Genomic DNA, 7,772 nt, shown 5'->3' with positions numbered 1-7,772 from the left:
ACTTCATCGGCTGCATTCAGTGGAAAATACAGTGGGGAGATTTATATACACAGAGAACATGAAACAATGGGTGTTGCCATACACACTGTAATGAGAGGTTTCAGAGTAACAGCCGTGTTAGTCTGTATTCGCGAAAAGAAAAGGAGTACTTGTGGCACCTTAGAGACTAACCAATTTATTTGAGCATGAGCTTTCGTGAGCTACAGCTCACTTCATCGGATGAGAGTGTAATGAGAGTGATCACTTAAGGTGAGCTATTACCAGCAGGAGAGCGGGGGGAGGTCGGGGGGGAGGCGGGACGGACCTTTTGTGGTGATAATCAAGGTGGGCCATTTCCAGCAGTTGACAAGAAGGTCTGAGGAACAGTGGTGGTGGGGGGGAAACATGGGGAAACAGGTCTCTAGTCAAGCCTAAGTTAATTGTATCCAGTTTGCAAATTAATTCCAATTCAGCAGTCTCTCGTTGGAGTCTGTTTTTGAAGTTTTTTTGTTGAAGTATTGCCACTTTTAGGTCTGTAATTGCGTGACCAGAGAGATTGAAGTGTTTTCCGACTGGTTTTTGAATGTTATAATTCTTGACGTCTGATTTGTGTCCATTTATTCTTTTACGTAGAGACTGTCCAGTTTGACCAATGTACATGGCAGAGGGGCATTGCTGGCACATGATGGCATATATCACATTGGTAGATGTGCAGGTGAATGAGCCTCTGATAGTGTGGCTGATGTGATTAGGCCCTATGATGGTGTCCCCTGAATAGATATGTGGGCACAGTTGGCAACGGGCTTTGTTGCAAGTTCACTTTTCATTTGCTTTTGGAGCCTCCGAAATAGCATCCACCTCAGAGTCTGACAAGCAAAGCTCTGTTCATAAATATTTTGCATATGCAAACATATGGCCACTTTTATTGGTCTCCTAAGTGCCGGGATAAGCTGCACTGTACTTTTCGCAATAAGAAATACAAAGATAATCAGGAGCATAGACTTGTCTAGGCAGAATTTGGTCAAAATGGACACAGGCTTATAAGGCCTGATTCTCCACTGCCTTGCATGCTGTATATGGTTCAAGGATGTGTATAATATGTACCTTGCTATAGCCATATGCAGGGTCACACGTCTAAGAAGAAAGCATGGTAAACAGTCAGGCACAATTACAAGATGTGAGACTGGACCCTGGAATGCCGTGATGCTGAAAAAGGACTTAATATTTCTGTGTTTATATGTCCAAGGATCACATTTGCTGTCTTATTTACAGCATCACACTTGGAGTTTGTGTTCCCTTGGTTATATACCACGAACAGTAAGTAGGAGTAAGGAGGTAACATTACCTTTGTATACAGAATTATTGAGGTTATTATTGGAATACTGTGTCTAGTTCTGGTGTCCGCACTTCAAAAAGAAGCTTGAAAAAACTGTAAAAGGCTCAGGAAAGAGCTACAAAAATGATTTAAGGTCAGGAAAACATGCCTTATAGTGAGAGACTAAAGAAAGAACCTATTTAGTTTATGGAAGAGGATTCTATGAAGCGACTTAGCCCAGGTCTACACTACAAAACTACTTTGGTATAACTACACTGTTTAGGGATGTGGATTATAGAATCATAGAATATCAGGGTTGGAAGGGACCTCAGGAGATCATCTAGTCCAACCCCCTGCTCAAAGCAGGACCGATCCCCAATTTTTGCCCCAGATCCATAAATGCCCCCTCAAGGATTGAACTCACAACCCTGGGTTTAGCAGGCCAATGCTCAAACCACTAAGCTATCCCTCCCATCCCTGAGTGATGTAATTATACCGACCTAAGTGCTAGTGTAGACAGTGTTATGTCAGCAGGAGAGCTTTTCTCCCTTACTGGGAAAGGGAAGTAAAGGAAAATTATTAATAAGATTAATTCCTAGCTGTTATATAGCACTTTTGATCAGTAAATCTCAAAGAGCTTCACAAAGAAGGTCACTATTATCATTTAACAGGTGGGAAACTGAGGCACAGAGCAGGGACATGACACCCAGCAGGCCAGGAACAGACTCATGAGTCCCAGTCCAGTGTTCTGCCCACTAGGCCACAGAACCTCATTGGAAAACAGCCCAAACAAAAGAAAAGACCCCCCTCCTGCACCCCAAACCTCTCATCCCTGCCCCCACCCCAGAGCCCTCACCCCCTCCTGCACCCCAACCCCCTGCCCCAGCCCGGTGAAAGTGAGCAAGGGAGAGCGAGCGATGGAGGGACAGGGACTGGAGTGAGTGTGGGGCGTGGCCTCAGAGAAGGGGCGGGGCGGGGGGTGGGTTCAGTTTCCTGCAATCAGAAAGTTGGCAGCACTACTTAAGGAATGAAAACTCATGGTAAAACCTGGGTTTCATTACGGTTCTTGGTGTTTCCTATATTTAAAACAGAAGCAGGACACAGCTGTGCTAAGACAGGAAAAAAGGGAATCGCTGTTCCATTCCTTAGAGGCACATCAGAAAAAAAAAGAAACCAAAGTCTTTTCCCATAACAGTTGGTAACAAAGCAGTACTGATTTAAGTTAGACATTGACTCCCTGTTGGTCATGTGTCAGTTATAAATGAAATTCTGTGTTCAGGCATCAAAATACACGGAGGTCATTATGACTCAAAGTGAATGAATATGAAAGGTAGAATAGAAATGAAAGAGAATCAAGGAGACATAAGTATATGGGGGGACGACAAGGACTGTTTAGATAGTTTTAGATTTGCCTTTGTATTATATTTTGCCTGAATGGTTGAAGCTAATGTTTCTGCATTAAAAATATATATATACTTTCTGGGTCAGGAATTAAGGATGGATATGACATGAAAGAGAGTTTGATGACACTGGACACTAACTGGAAGATAATTCTGTCCAAAGGGTCCATGAAAGTCCATGGCATTCATAAACCAATAACTGATACAGCATCTCTTTTATTACTGAATGCGATGCTATCTCCAACAGCATAAAAGGACTAGCACAGTAAATCAGCATGAGAGCTAAGCAAAGCATCCGCAGTGAAAGTGAAGTTCTTGGAGAAGTCCATGAACCTAAGCTTAGAAGAAGACTCAGCCTGGCCTCCCTTCCCCACAATACATTGCAGGAGCTTCTGCCTTCTGTTCCATGTGCCATCATCTGGCACTGGTTGGGACAATGGCCTACAAATCTCCTCAGCATTACTGACTTCAACTGGTCCTTTCCCCTTTCTGCTCTATGTGGTCCATTTAACCACTTGCCGATGTTGAGGAGCAGCAAGATATCTCTCAGGTATGCGGGACAGTGAGTGGACTGCCATCGTTGCCTCTGCCATTTGGCAACAGAAAGACATGGGCAGGAGTGTCAGACTTACTGAATTTAAGTAAAAAGAAAAGGAGTACTTGTGGCACCTTAGTCTCTAAGGTGCCACAAGAACTCCTTTTCTTTTTGCAGATACAGACTAATACGGCTGCTACTCTGAAACCTGAATTTAAGTAGGGGCACAAGTCCTACTGAAAGACTTGCAAAGGGATCTGTGCTTCTAACTCCCTTCAGCTCTTTCAAAAATCCCTCCTTCGCATCCCAAAGGAGAGGGAATAGATTAAAGCCCAAGTGACTTGCTAAGCAAGGAGTAAATGAATGAGGACTGAAGCTGACATGATCGATAAACAAGTGAGGCTGCATTTCTCTATACAAAGCAGTGATGGGAAAGTTAACCAGTCCACCTGCATCTGAGCTACCTCTTCTGGCAATCTAGAAATGGAAGATCCCATCAGGCACTTTTTCTACTTGGCTCTCAAGAAAGAGTTGAAGAAATTGTACATTAACTTACAGGAGAGAGACCTACACCTATCTGACTGTATTCTTGAGGGCAAGAGAAGTACAGATTCATAGAATATCAGGGTTGGAAGGGACCTCACGAGGTCATCAGGACCTCAGGATTGATGTACAGATCATAAGAGCTAGGCCCTGATATGCAGTTTGGCTTTTTACTCATTCTCAGTGCTCCTAAAAACTCCCTGTTGAGGGAAAGGGCTTTGTGATGTGGTAAAGATAAGAAATTACCTGTTGCCTTGACTTTTCTGACTAGTCACTCGCTTATTGGAGAATTCTTATAAGTCACTAGCGTATTGGTCAGACCTAGTAGTCTGTCCCAGCCTCTCAAGTGCAGTATTTGCCAAGGTCGCCTGTCTGTTGCATTTCAGTTCTGAACTGACTCAAAGATTTACTTCTTGTTTGACAATTGCTGCTTCATTTTGCTGACTCAAATAAATGGTGCTTGATTTCCTATGAATCATAACACAGACATCACAAAGCAGATGCTCGTTTAAATGGATTTTATAATTACTCACTGAGGGCCAGATCCTCAGAGAAACTGACCTACTGCCTCTCCCACTGACTTGACTGGAAATTGCAGATGTTCAACAGCTGTCAGGATATGGCCCCTGGATGTTTTTAAGACAGCTACACTGTGCCACACACGTAACAGCATAACCCCTTGGAAAGCGACAACATACGATGATAATCATAGACGTTCCAGTCTGTTTCTCTGCCTCTTCTGGCTTGAACATCTGTGTGGTACTAGCACTTGTTTTCATGTGCCGGCTTTGTGCCTATGTCATTGTGTTGTCTTGGCACCCACTCGTTTAAACATGAACCAATCTAACTATTCGACATTGGTGAGGCCTCATCTGGAGTACTGTGTCCAGTTTTGGGCCCCACACTACAAGAAGGATGTGGATAAATTGGAGAGAGTCCAGCGAAGGGCAACAAAAATGATTAGGGGTCTGGAAAACATGACTTATGAGGAGAGGCTGAGGGAGCTGGGATTGTTTAGCCTGCAGAAGAGAAGAATGAGGGGGGATTTGATAGCTGCTTTCAACTACCTGAAGGGGGGTTCCAAAGAGGATGGCTCTAGACTGTTCTCAACGGTAGCAGATGACAGAACGAGGAGTAATGGTCTCAAGTTGCAGTGGGGGAGGTTTAGACTGGATATGCGGAAAAACTTTTTCACTAAGAGGGTGGTGAAACACTGGAATGCGTTACCTAGGGAGGTGGTAGAATCTCCTTCCTTAGAGGTTTTTAAGGTCAGGCTTGACAAAGCCCTGGCTGGGATGATTTAACTGGGAATTGGTCCTGCTTCAAGCAGGGGGTTGGACTAGATGACCTTCTAGGGTCCCTTCCAACCCTGGTATTCTATGATTCTATGATTCTATGATTCAATCGCCCCAAATGTTGGTTGAGTTCCTCTACTGGCTGAGGGCTGGCGAGAAGTGCTCCCTTAGCTTGCACAGCAGAGAGCTATGGCTTTGCAGCCAAACATTGTGAGCTGTATTTCTGATGGTGGAAGTTCAATTAGCCTGTTGTCCCAGTGTCTACACATCCCTACTCTGTGACTTATAACAAAGCAGCGACCACCACCCTTTTAGGACATCTCCAAACAGCCTTAGTCCTCAACTGGGCTCCTAACAAGGCCTGATCTCCCAGCCCAGTGAAAGCATTGGAATGAAGAGGTTTTAGATTAGGAAATTCAGCCAGTAAATAAGGTCAGAGAAAAGGTGGGGATAGAGCCAGAGGAAGCATAACTGCATGGATCCCCTGGCCATGCCCATCTGCTGTGGGAATCACAACTGCAGACTTGGAAGCTGCTTTAGAGGTTGCTGAATGGCTCTGTTACTCTGTGTCCTGGTTACCCATAAGCTTAATGGGCTTCCCCAAAAACTAAGAAGAAAACCTGGCCCTTATTCATTAAGGTAGCAGCCTCCAGTGTCACAGCCACAGAGATCCCCCCAGGCAAGTCAAACCCTGTGGAGAGGTTTGGGGCTGCATTTCAGGGGCACCTCCCTGCAACTTGGAACCCAGATCCCTGTGCATCAGAATGCAAGTGCTGAGCATGGTCAATCTAGGGATGTGCACATCCTCCCACAGCAGAGAGGGGTGCATTAAGGGTGCATCTGGCTGCTTCAGCAATGGGGCTTAGCCTCCTTGAGCAGTCATGGAACCATTCAGCAGGCTTTGGTGTGTGAGGGATAACTATATTCCCCTGCCCTCCAACCAGTCCATCTCATCATCATGCAGTTTAGCTAGTTGGCTGATTGGTAGAAGATCTGCCCCTAATTTGCAATAGATCATTTGTGCAAATGGGTGAGGTTCAATTATGGTCCAAGTGAAAGAGGAAAACACAGGGCGAAATGGATGCATGAACAAGAGGGAGGGGAGATGTGACCTATCCCCATTCCAAAGGCACAAAGCACGACATATTCCCATCAACAAATCACAACTCAGATTGAAATGAAGAAATGTACCCAAGTTTTCTGCCTTGATAGGACAGGAAGAAAAGGGCCTTCAAAAAAACATCACTCTCTGAGAAAGGACAGCCCCGATTCTCCTTGCACCTTGCGTCAGCATTTCTAATGCTTGTGATATTTGGTGTTTTCCTTAATGCCCTAGCTCCTGGAGTCATGTGATTTTGTGAGAATCTCAGCTTTCATTTAAAAACAAAAATGAATCTCTATCCCTCATGACAAGAGAGAAAAACTGAACATGGGTTAAAATTTTCAAAAGTATCTAAGAGGTTTAAAAAGTCAAAGACCCATTTTCAAAAATGGCACTTTACATTCCCTGATTTTCAGTGAGACTAAGGAGCCTAAGTCTCATTCAAAGTCAATGGAACTTAAGTGCCACTTTGGAAGATTTTACCCCCCTGAACTCTAAGGGCTTAAAAAACTAGAAGGCAAACACAAAAAGAAACGAAAATTGGATTTGGCTTTAAAATCATGATTTTTCAGCCAATCTCATGATTTCTGGGGAGCCTGGGAAATCATTTTGGTACACTTGGGGCTGGTGACCCTATTTATACTTGTGTCAAGTATGTATAACACTACCATCAGTGAGAGTGGTGAACCTCCATTTGGTAGCATTTTACAGTCACCTTGTAGAGGTGCAAAGGACTACAAACTGCAAAGCAATGATATATATATCACAGGCACACAGACTATTTAAAACCATTTCAGTTTTCAATGATATTCAGCTGAGATCCCCCATAGATTTTTCTCTTGCTGTTCACATGCGGGGAGTGGGGGTGGAGGATGCAAGCACTGATGTGAATTTGTTACAGGAAACCCAATGCATTTTTCTCTGTTAAAATATCACGGGTGAATTAACTTGAAAGGTTAAAGAAAAAACCTATTGGTAACATTGCCTTTGTAATCGTTCTTCAGACATTCATTGAATTTTTCTCCACCTATTTTTTAATGTTGACTGCTGTTTGAATACAGACTAAGCACAAGAGAAATTACAAGAATAAACTGACAGCTACTGTAGTTATAGTTGTTGAAATGAATCCTCAGAGCAAGATTGAATATTCGCACCCAAAAGTATTTTTAAATAATATTAAGGTTGGGTTCTGCCACAAGCCAACAAATGCCTGGCAATTCAAAGTTAAGGATGATTCTTCATCACTGATGCTCATAACCCAAAAGGAGGGGAAAAAGTGTAAATTAAAGACATAATTTCTGCCTCTCCTTTGCATTCTCTGGGATTTGTTACAATGAGAATGGCATTTTAAGCACAGCATTTTGTATATTACATGCAAAAACAAACCCCAGCATTCAGGCGATATTAGGTTTGCAAAATAAATCAGAAAATTTAAAAGCTAAGGTCCCTATAGAACTGCAAAATAACCCACATTATAAATCCCACTTTTGGTGTTTGCGTACATACCTCTCAACCTGCCAAGTGCAAGTGTGGAACATGATGTGTGACAGAGACCCAAAATCAGCAATACAAAAATATTATCCTTGCAGCAAGCATAAAATAC

This window comes from Lepidochelys kempii, chromosome 11 (genome assembly GCF_965140285.1).
Source record: "Lepidochelys kempii isolate rLepKem1 chromosome 11, rLepKem1.hap1, whole genome shotgun sequence".
In the NCBI taxonomy this organism is placed as follows: Eukaryota; Metazoa; Chordata; order Testudines; family Cheloniidae; genus Lepidochelys; species Lepidochelys kempii.
This window is presented reverse-complemented; position numbering follows the sequence as displayed.